At 38.1% G+C, this 11,716-nt stretch overlaps 1 long non-coding RNA gene across 1 annotated transcript in view; it reads left to right on the top strand.

Moving 5' to 3' along the window:
• LOC115030072 overlaps window positions 1-8,316 on the top strand; it is a 16,088-nt gene extending 7,772 nt beyond the window's left edge. The window contains exons 2-5 of the long non-coding RNA XR_003835671.1: window positions 5,841-6,064; window positions 6,973-7,075; window positions 7,526-7,633; window positions 8,086-8,316. This is a non-coding gene — a long non-coding RNA (uncharacterized LOC115030072). The remainder of the gene's footprint in view (window positions 1-5,840; window positions 6,065-6,972; window positions 7,076-7,525; window positions 7,634-8,085) is intronic.
• Window positions 8,317-11,716: the final 3,400 nt, after the last annotated feature.

An 11,716-nucleotide genomic window follows, 5' to 3' on the forward strand; every position in this document is an offset into this window, starting at 1 on the left:
GCTGGCTCTCTCCTTAGTTTCAGTGGTCAGAGTATTCTCTGCAGGCAAACTCCATTCTTGCAGGGAAGGTGCCCAGATATCTGGTGTTTGAACCTACCTCCTGGCAGAAGTTGTGTTCCAATCACCAGAAGTCTTAGGATCCGGTGGGGAATCCTGTGTGGGTCCTTGAGGGTGTCCGGAGACTCCACTAGCAAGGCACCCTGGTGCTCAAGTGGACCGGAAGGAACTTGTGCCCCAGCAGAGGCCGGGTTGCCTGCTTCCCTAGTTAATGTAGTCTCAGGTTCCACACGATTGGATTGGAGCAGACACTGTGTTCCACTCACCAGAGGTCTTAGGATCGAGTGGGGAGTCCTGTGTGGGTCCTTGCGGGTGTCTGGAGACTCCACTGGCAAGGCACCCGAGTGCTCAAGTGGACAGGAAGGGACTTGTGCTCCAGCAGAGTCCGGGTTGCCTGCTTCCCTAGTTAATGCAGTCTCAGGTCCTGCTCAATTGGATTGGAGCAGAAGCTATGTTCCACTCACCAGAGGTCTTAGGGTCCCGTGGGGAATCCTGTGCGGGTCCTTGCAGGTGTCCGGAGACACCTCTGGCAAGGCACCCTGATACTCGAGTAGACCGGAAGGGACTTGTCAGTCTTGGTATTTATTCCGGTCTTCACAATTCACTTTGTGCCTGTCCTTCCCATAGTTTAATGAAGCTGCTTAATTTTTATATGTGTAGTCACGCCTGCTATTTCAGCACTGGATCATGTGCAAACCTGCTGTTACTGTTTGAACACTAAAGGTCTAGTTTTTACCAAACCTCAGCTAGCATTGCATTCAGAATGAACTGGGAGAGTACATAAGACTAGGCTAGTGTCTTCCTACAAGTCACATTCTATGGTGTAGCTATAGACATATTTTCTAGCTTGTTTTAATTCTCCTTGGCTCTGGGAAGAATGATTGTAGAAAAATTGGCTTCAGGTTCTTCAGCCAGGCTTGTGGACATCAATACCACAATTCTATGTCAAACTTTTATACTAATCATCCATGACTAGTGGATTGAACTAAAAGTCACACTGCTGCAGGCAGTCTACTACTGACATGGACTCATGACACAAGACTCATAACTAACACTACTGATGCTGCCTGAAATAGAATTCCAACACATGGGTTGGGACTGTGCATCTCTACTTGCCGGAAGGGATATTCTAGTGGCTCTCTCCATGGGCACTGAGCCTGAGATTAGGGATTGTTAGAGCCTGCTCAATTTTTTTGTTTGTTTTATCTGCCTTGCATTAAATTACAAAGTAAAAATCTTGCCTTGTTCCCATTGTATAACTGCAGTGAATATACTCTTGCACCATGCTACACTGCCTGAGCCTGATGTAATGTTAGTGAAGCCAAACCCCTTGCCATCAAGGGTAACACCTAACTGAATATCTCGTTCCCACACCTGCAAAGGCTCACACAACCTCATGGGTGCACAAAGGCAAATGCTACAGCTGCAGATGGTAGCTTTGTCTATGTTTTTGTCTTGGGGCTTGCCAACCATTTACCTGATGTGCGTCTTTGCTTCTTCAGCGTTCTCCTGTATGTACCAACCTGTATGACTCCACCTTATAGAGCACAAGTCATTTCTTGATGCCAAGGAAGGCCTAAAGACATCATCTACAATTTAGTGTGTAGAGCTATCAGTGCTTTTGAAGTTAGAACCCATCAGTCACAAGTATTAAGCTAAACAACCTAACAAATAGGGTCACAACTGTAGAAATGTGAGCAATTCTTGGGAGAGGTGCATGTTCCAAGTCTAGAAGTGACATGGGCCAAAATGTAAGACTGTTTCACCAAAGATTACTCTATCCAACAGATGCTAGGGCAAGTCTAAATTCCATTCCTTTGAGCTCTGGCCTGGATAGAGGTGCTTATTTTCTACCTAGATTTGAGTGACTTCCCAGTGGAACTCCAAGGCAAACTACTGTGTTAGCATTTTGCCTTTCTTTCCAGCAGGTAGAGTTTTGTTCCCAATTCTGCTGTACAAGGGTGAGAGAAGAGTAGTATAGCCACTCCCATGGCTACAAGGCTATGCAGTGTCTGCAGCTCTGTTTGTGGATACCAGCTTGATGTAGAGCTGTCAAGAACCAGCTTCCCTGTGGTGGACCTACTACTGGATTTCAAGTATAAAGTCTAGACTTAATTCCTTTCCCCAACCCTGGATGAGAGGTGTCTCTCCCAAAGTTACTTGGATTTGAGTGAGGAGTGACATGGGCAACTCTTTCTTTGCTGTCTTCAATGTGTCTTTTCTTATAATTATAATAAAACCAAGTACTATGGTTAGAAGTCCAAGCCCTAGAATCAGAAAATGAGGGTCACAGGAGGCTGGGAAATTAAAAAGTACTGAAGCAGATGTGACATTATTCATTACAAGTACACAGTCCACACATAGCCATATAGGTTGACACATAGAGGGAAATCTCAGGAAGCAAAGATATAAATGAGGTAAAAGCTGGCAAAGACAAAGACAAAGTTGAAGATGAAGATATTCAACTGTGACCCCAAGGACATATTTATATACAATTTTCACCTAAGAGACATTTTGCCAGGGGTTGGTTATCTAACAGAATACATCATTGCTTAATCATAGTTCCCAACTCAGACTTCCCTGGATGTCCAGTATATTTATCCATATCAGTGCCATGTTATATAAGTATTATTGGCCCTTATGGCCTTCTGTTTCCTTCATATGGTCCCTTTACTGACACTTCCATCGATAATACATTACAAATATATATAGACTAAACAAGATCATTATACATGACACATCCAACTCCTCAAGAGGTAATTACTGTTTTATAAGATTTATTTATTAATGTATTTTATGTATATGAATATTCTATCTGCATGACAGAAGAGGGTATCAAATCCGATTACTGATGGTTGTGAATCTCCATGATGTTGCTGGGAATTGAACTCAGAGCTCTAGAAGAGCAATCAATGCTCTTAGCCACTGAGTCAACTCTCCACCCCACAATTACTGTTTTATTGTTTACTGTTTCCTCCATACCAATTTTCTTCATATACACACACTTTCAGAAGTCTTTTTCTGGGAGTGTATTGTGTGTGGTGGCCATGAGAATGTGCTCCTGTAGAAATATAACCTCAGAGAGCATAATTGTCAAAACACTACAGCTATTTTGCTTGTAAATGCACTACTAGGTTGTGCTGAAGCCATCCCTATTGAAGGGCCAGTTGTAGCAGGGACCCATTCTTAGGGGGTGGGGGGGATGTCTGCATGAGAGACAATGGTCTTTTCTGACAGTCAACTTCCTATTAAAATTCCTCAAGGGCTCTGTAAAATATTTTATAGACTACAGAGAAATCTAATATATTTCCACTCAACCTCAATCTCAGGCAGGTTTCTTGGTCTTGTGGTGAATTTTTGGTTATATGACTTACTTTTTTAATCCTTGCATATTTATTCTTGTTTTGTATCTTTGTTTTATTATCTATTAAATTTGTTTAAGAATTTCATATATGGCACTATACTTACATCATTTTACCCTTCGTTCTCTAACTCTTGTGCCCTTACTCCCACTCAAAATAGTGTCATATCCTTTTTAATTAGTGTTGATATATGTAATATGCATATACAAATATAAAAATACCTGCTGGTTCCATTTAGTCTTGCTCTAGTGTACTTGGCCTTAGGAATTACCACTTGGGATTGGATAACCTATGAGGGGCTCATGCTTGAGTAAAACTGATTCTCTCCCTTGACACTCATTGACTGCCTGCAGATCTTTATCTAGGGGTGGGTCTTATGAAATTTTTCCCCTCTAGATTGGTCCTTGTGCTCACAGATAACTACTATGGCTCTTGGAATGTTAAACACACAGGGTTGTTCTTTCAAGGGAAGGGATTCATAACCTGCTATCTTCTCAGGATTCTGGGAGTGGACATTGCTAATAGCCTGGTGATTTGTATGGCTAAGGCCAAACCAGATTCTTTCCCTGGACCCTTTTGTGAACTTATGTGACTTTTCCTTAGTCAATCTATAGAACGTATCTTTATGGAAGGTGTCATACATACTTTATAAAGAGTTTTGATGTAGTCACATCTGTTCTTTATTTAGCTTACTTTGTTCCTCAAGATTTATGCATGCTTTATTATGCACTCAGGACTGAATTAATTATCACCAGGAAAGTTTTCACCAAATTGTGCTGTGCTAAAATATGCCTAAAATAAATGTCTCGGGGTCAAACTCCTAAAGTTTGAGCCAACATTGGCTATTTAGTTATGCTGAACCAAACTGCCTTCTTGCCTCCCTGGGCTCTTTATTCTGTTCCCATGGTGGTCAAAGAGACCTGCCCAAATGTTGTGGCAACCATACTGTTGAGATTTCATTAATGCAGCTTCCCTATCTAGAAGATGATATTGCTTTTAAATCTTCTGGCTCTTGCAATCTTTCTGCTACACTTTTTCAAGTTTGCTTTAGCCTTAGGTGTAGAGGTTGAATTCTAGATGTTTTGGTTGCAGTTGGGACCACACAGACATTTAGGCTCGACATTTTAATGACCAGTTGTGGGTCATTTTCACACTATTAATTTCCATGAGATATCTCTTGGCATACTTGCTATTGACATATAGAAAGGTTACCAATTTTTAAATATGATTTTATATTGCAACACTTTGCTGAAACCAGTAGTCTTTCTAGAGGTTTTCTTTGGGAATTTTTAAAATCTCTTTTGTATATCATCTTCTGCAAACAGGAATAATTTGACTTATTTTGCTATTTATATCTGTTTAATTTCCTGCTCTCGCTTATTGTTCTCATTAGTGCTTTAAGCATTATATTACAAAGAATCAGGGATAGTAGACTGTCTCATTCCTAATTTTAATGACATTGTTTTCAGTTTTTCTCCTTTTAGAATAATGGATGCTGTGGGTGTGTTACATATAGCCACTATCATGTGAGATATAACCCCCTCAGTACTACTTTCTCAAAGACTATTATTAAGAAGCATGTTGAGCCGGGCAGTGGTGGCGCACGCCTTTAATCCCAGCACTTGGGAGGCAAAGGCAAGCGGATCTGAGTTTGAGGCCAGCCTGGTTTACAGAGTGAGTTCCAGGAAGGCCAGGGCTACACAGAGAAGCCCTGTCTTGGAAAAGAAAAAAAGAAAAAATAAGAAGCATGTTGAATTTTGTCAAAGGCCTTTTCTATATTGATTGAGATAATCACATTGGTTTATGCACATGTATATGGTTTATTACATTTAAATGTACATATGTTGATTTATCCCTGAAACTCCAGTAATAAAGCCAGCTTGATCCTGGTGGATGATCTTTGTTATATATGCCTATATTCAATTATTTTCAAGTATTTTATCAAGGATTTTTGCATCTATGTTTATAAGTGATATTGGCCTGCAATTTTTTTTTTTTTGGTCTGTTTTGGTTTTGGCCTCACTGGGTTCTGCTTGGTTTTGGTATCAGAGTCACAGTGGTTTCCTAGAAGGTGACAGAACTGTTCTTTTTCTTTCTGTTTAAGTAATTTGAAAAATTGTAGTTCTTTGAATGTATATTTTTCTGTTATGACTCCATATGAACCTGGACTTTTATTGGTCAGAAGGTTCCTTATTTGCTCTGGGTCTGTTTAAGTTGTTGGTTTCCGCTTGGATTAAAATTGGTGGTTCAGATGAATTCGTACAAGTCTACATTTCAAACTTAATGGAGTTTAGAGTTTTTAAAAATTATTCCCTTATACTATTCTGAATTTCTTTGGTGTCTGTTGTAAAAGACCCCTACTCAACTCTAATTCTGTTATGTGAGTCTTCTCTTTCATTTGAACGTTAATTGTGCCAACAGAGTATCAGTTGTCTGAACATGGTCATGGCATGATGTAAAGTGAATACATAAAAAAATTAAGTTAAAAAACAACAAACATGGAATCACGTGCGAGGAGATTTCTGAGTGTTCGTGAGAAAACTCTAAGAAACGAAGACAAAAGTCTGGTGACCTGAGTTTCTTCAGAAACAAGGAATTGTTCTTGGATTATGCTTTTGTGCCCCTCTCAGGTGTAGCACAAAAGAGTGAGTTTACATCAGATTATTCATTCCGAATGGCTATTTTTATTTGTTTGTATTATTATTTATTTATATGGAAAAACATTTTGCTTTATGCTGCTTGTATCCATATGTTGTTTGTCCTTGTAATTGTACACATTACTCATGTGACTCCTCTTAACCCTCAGAATATAAATTGTCTGATGCTTTGAATAAAGCTGGCTATTGCATGAGACTTATTCTGCCTCCTTTATCAGCTCTGTTCTCCTGGGTTCTACAGCCTTTAGAGTAGTGACAATCAGTCTTGATTATTTTTTCAAAGAGCCACCTCTTATATTTGTTGATTTCTTCTATTACCTTTTTTGTTTCTCTTTTATTAATTTATGCTCGAATTTTTACTATTTCTTCTCATCCACTGGACTTGGGTTTAGTTTGTTCTTGTTTTTCCAAATTCTTATGTCATGTCATTAACTCATTTATTTATGCTCTTTCTTTTTTTAGTAGGCACTTAGAGCAATAAATGTTCCTTTTAGGATTGCTTTTATTGTACCCCAGAGGTTTTGCTATGTTGCATTTTCCTTTTTATTTAATTTGGGAGTTTTACATTTTCTTTCTTGATTTCCTCTTTGACCAATTTTTTTCATTCAATTTTTTAATATCCATAATTTTGTATCCTTACTAGAGATTGTTTATTTTTAAACTTTATTGATTTGTGGTCAGAAAGAATATACAAAGTTATTTCAATTTTTCTTTATTTGTTGAGCTTTGCTTTGTGTCCCAGGATACAATCTATTTTAGGGAAACTTCCATGGACTGCTGAGTAGAATAGATAGCCTTTAGCCTTTAGTGTTTGGTAGAATATTCTATAAATATCTGTTATGTCCATTTGATTTATGATGACATTTAATTCCAAATTTTCTCTGTTTTTTTTCTAGATGAACTATGAGGTATTGAAATCACTTCCTATTACTGAAATGGGAATAAATTTGTACCTTGACATCTAATACTTTGCTTTTTATGAAACTGGATGTATCAGAGGTTGGTACATACATGTTTAGGATTGTAATGTCTTCTTTGTTAATTGTTCTTTTGATCAAAGTGAAGTGTCATTCTATATCTCTTCTGAATAATTTTAGATTGACATTTATATTGTCATGTATTAGGATAGCAACAACTTTTTGTTTCTTGGTCCTATTTGCTTAGACTAATTTTTTTCATACTTCACTCTCAAGTAGCACCAATCCTTGAAGGTAAGATGAGGGTATTTTTTTCCAAGAAAACAAACAAACAAAAAAAACAATAAGTTTTCTTTGTTGATATATTCAACCATCCTCTGTATTTCTATTGGGGGAAATTAAGGCCATTAATATTTAAAGCTATTGTAAGGTGTGTGACAATTGCTGTCATTTTGCTCTTTAATTTTGCTATTTCTGTTCTTAGTTTTATTTTGTGTTTTGATAATTATAACTTCATTTGTTTTCTTTCCAGAGTCTCTTGAGTATGATTACCTATTTTCTCTCTAGTCCAAATATTGCTCCCAGTAGTCTCTGTAGTGCTGGATTGCTGGGTGTGAGTTCTTTCAGATCGGTTTACATGGTAAGTTGCTATTTTTTTCCTTAAACTATGGCAGATAGTTTTGCTGGGTAAAGTGGTCTGTATTGCCATCTGTAGTCTTTTAGAACTTGGAATCTATTATTCCCAGTCTGCTGGCTTTAAAACTTTCCATTGAGAACTCAGTACTTATTCTAATGGGTTTGCCTTCATGTGAGACTTGCGTTTTTTCTAGGAGGAAAAGAAGAAAGAGGCATCCCATGATTTGAAGTGAGTTAAGAAACTGTGGGGGAAAAGGGTGTCTGAGGAAGATTTAGACTAATCATGGAACTGAAACTCTGGACATGTTTGTGAGGGGTTTTCTACTTTAGGTTAATTGAACTGAGAAGACCCACCCTAAATAGGAGTGGTTCCATTCCATGGGCTGATGTTCCAGACTGAATAAAACAGAGAAAGGGAGCTGAGCACCAATATTTATCTCTATCTCCTGACTGCAGGTGCAAGATATCCAGCTATCTCAAGTTTCTGATTCCACATCCCCGCACCTTGATGGACTCTGACTGTGAGTCAAAATAAACCCTTCTTTCCTTAAGTTGATTTTGTTATGCATTTTGACACAGCAAAAGACACAAACCCAACACAAAATATTTCCTCTCAAATAGGCAATATATTTGTACTGAGATGCATTATTTTCTGAAAACAACAAAGAGCAAAACAGAACACACAACAGAGGATTGGAGAAGAGAGATTGACAGGCAAATTTATTCTAAACATGTTATATGAATGCATGGAATTTTCAAACAATAAAAAATAATTATTTGAAAAAAGAAAACAAGTGACAACTGCAGCCAAGGAACCATGTGTAAACTGATGCAGCCACTATATAAGTAACTATGTAGATTTCTCAAAACACTAGAACTTAAATGGCCATATGACCCAGTCATAGCATTCTTAGGTATATATGTCTAAGGGATTCAAAGAGATACTTGAACACCCACATTTAATGCTGCTTATTCATAATAGCTAGGCAATGGAATTAGCCTAGATGTCTATTAACAGACAAATGAGCCAAGAAAATATACTACAAGTATACACTGATTTTTTTAAAAATTAATTCATTCACTTTACATCCTGATCACAGGTGCCCTCCTTCCTCTCCTCCCAGTCCCTCCCTCTCACCTTCCCTCCCTTTAATGCCCCCCCTCTCTCCTCAGAGAACAGGAGGCCTCCCATGGATTCCATCCTGAGTGAGATAACCCAGATCCAGAGAGATAAACATAGTACGTGCTCAATTATAAGTGGAAATTAGCCACAAAGAAAGGATAATCATGCTATAATCCACAGACTAAAGCTAAATAACTTTGTAACTCCTTACATGGGTATTTTGTTCTCCATTCTAAAAAGTAACAAAGTATCCACACTTTGGTCTTCCTTCTTCTTGAGTTTCATGTATTTTGCAAATTGTATCTTGGATATTCTAAGTTTCTGGGCTATTATCCGCTTATCAGTGAGTGCATACCATGTGTGTTCTTTTGTAATTGGGTTACTTCACTCAGAATGATATCCAAGTTACAGAAACAAAGTTTGGAGCTAAGACAGAAGGAAAAATCATCCAGAGACTGCCTCACCTGGGGATCCATCCTATATACAACCACCAAACCCAGACACTATTGCATATGCCAGAAAGATTTTGCTGACAGGACACTGACATCGCTCTCTCTTGTGAGGCCATGCCAATGCCTAGCAAATACAGAAGTGGATGCTCTCAGTCATCTATTGGATGGAACACAGGGCCCCTAATGAAGGAGCTAGAGAAAGTACCCAAGGAGAGGAAGGGGTCTGCAACCCTATAGGAGGAACAACATGATGAACTAACCAGTACCCCCTCCCCCAGAGTTGTGTCTCTGGCTGCATATGTAGCAGAGGATGGCCTAGTCAGTCATCAATGGGAGGAGAGGCCCCTTGGTCTTGGGAAGATCATATGCCCCAGTACAGGGGAATGCCATGGCCAGGAAGTGGGAGTGGGTGGATTAGGGAGCAGGGTGGGGAGAGGGTATAGGGGGCTTTTGAAATGTAAATGAAGAAAATATCTAATTAAAAAAGAAAAAAGTTTCACATACAAAAGAGGAGGAGGAGGAGGAGAAGCAGCAAAACAAGAAGGACCTGAAGAAGGATGCTTGAATTTCACTGAGACAGGGAAATAAAATAAACATTGGGGATAGGTGGATGGAGGGGACTGGGTGAAAGAGGAGATGTGAAGGAAAACAAGAGGGATCAACTGTTGGGAGGACAGAGGAAAAGAGAACTAGAATCAGTGGAGGTGGAGGCATTTCTGGGACAAGCTAGAAAGCTAGGACAATGGAAACTCACAGGAGCCTATAGGGGTGACCCTAGGTAAGACTCCTAGAAATAGGTGATATGGAACTTGAAACAGCCACCTCCTGTAACTAGGTAAGACTTCCAACAGAGCAATGGGGACACCAACCCAGCAACCAAACCTTAGATCCACAATTTGTCCTGTCTACGCTGATATGTATGTATGTATATATATCTTCTTCTTTATTCTAGAGGTTTCTTCTGGAATATTTTTAAAAGAACTATATAGTATAAAAGAAAATTTTCAAATGGAAGAGTGAGATTCTCACATTGCTACTTTTCTGCATGATTCATATATTGTTCAAGAACTAACATAATGGAAATATGTACAGTTTACACTTTACTCTGTAGCCATTGTTGTTACAATTATAGTAAATCTTTGTTCTAAGCAAATAATATATATTTATGGTGAATCTTAATCTTTGGTAATTAATAAGTATCCTACATAACCAGTTTAAGATGAAACAATAAAATATTACTCAGAATATTTTTCTTTTTTCATAATAGTCAAAAATAAATAAAATATCTTGGTGTAACTCTAACCAAGCAAGTGAAAGACCTATATGACAAGAACTTCAAGTCTATGAAGAAAGAAACTGAAAAAGATACCAGAAGATGGAAAGATCTCCCATGCTCATGGGTTGGTAGGATTAACATAGGGAAAATGGCCATCTATAGATTTAATGCAAATTCTCATTAAAATTCTAACACAATTCTTTACAGACCTTGAGAGAACAATTCTCAGCTTCATATGGAAAAAAACAAAAGATCCAGGATAGCTAAAACAATCCTGTACAATAAAGAAACTTCTGGAGTTATCACTGTCCCTGACTTCAAGGTGTACTAGAGAGCAACACAAACAAAAGTCACATGGTTTTGATATAGAAACAGACAAGTTGATCGATGGAACCTGAAGACCCAAAAATAAACCCACGCACCCATGCACACTTGATTTTTGACTAAGAAGCCAAAACCATACTATGGAGAAGGGAGAGTATCTTCAACAAATGGTGCTAGTCTGGCTGTATGTCTTCATGTAGAAGAATGCAAACACATCCACATTTATTACCCTGCACTGAGAGACCAAATCTTTTGGGTTCAGACTCCATCTTTTTTTTTTAAGTATGCAGTATTATTTACTTTTATATTTCTTTGATAAAAACAAACAAATAAATCTTAAAAACAAGCTGAAGTAGCCATTTTAATATCAAATAAAATCAACTTTCAACTAAAAGGTATCCAAAATGATAAGGAAAGACAGTTCATACTCATCAAAGGAAAAAATCTACCAAGAACTCTCAATTCTGAACATCTATGCTCCAAATGCAAGGGCACCCACATTTATAAAAGAAACTTTACTGAGGAATACTGGCTGCACTTATTAAAGGATGTATTTACTTGCTTCTAGAGTGATGGAAGTCCATCACGATTGGGGGAGTAGTGGTGTTGCATGAAGGCATGGCAGTTGGTGCAGCCAGAGATATTAAGGAATTGTAATTGTTGCTTCCTGTTATTTTTGTTGTTAGAGGTAGAATTGTATTTGTGTGGCTATCTTCTTTTTAGTTTGTGGAAAGATTACTTTCTTGCTTTTGTTTAGGGTGTAGTTTCCCTCCTGGTGTTGGAGTTTTCTGTCTTATTATCCTTTTAGTTTTGGTCTTCTCATTGTGTCCTAGATTTCCTGGATGTTTTGGGTTAGAAGCTTTTTGCATTTTGCATTTTCTTTGACTGTTTGGTCAGTGTTTTCTATGGTAT

Source organism: Mus caroli, chromosome X (assembly GCF_900094665.2).
Source record: "Mus caroli chromosome X, CAROLI_EIJ_v1.1, whole genome shotgun sequence".
Taxonomy (NCBI): Eukaryota; Metazoa; Chordata; class Mammalia; order Rodentia; family Muridae; genus Mus; species Mus caroli.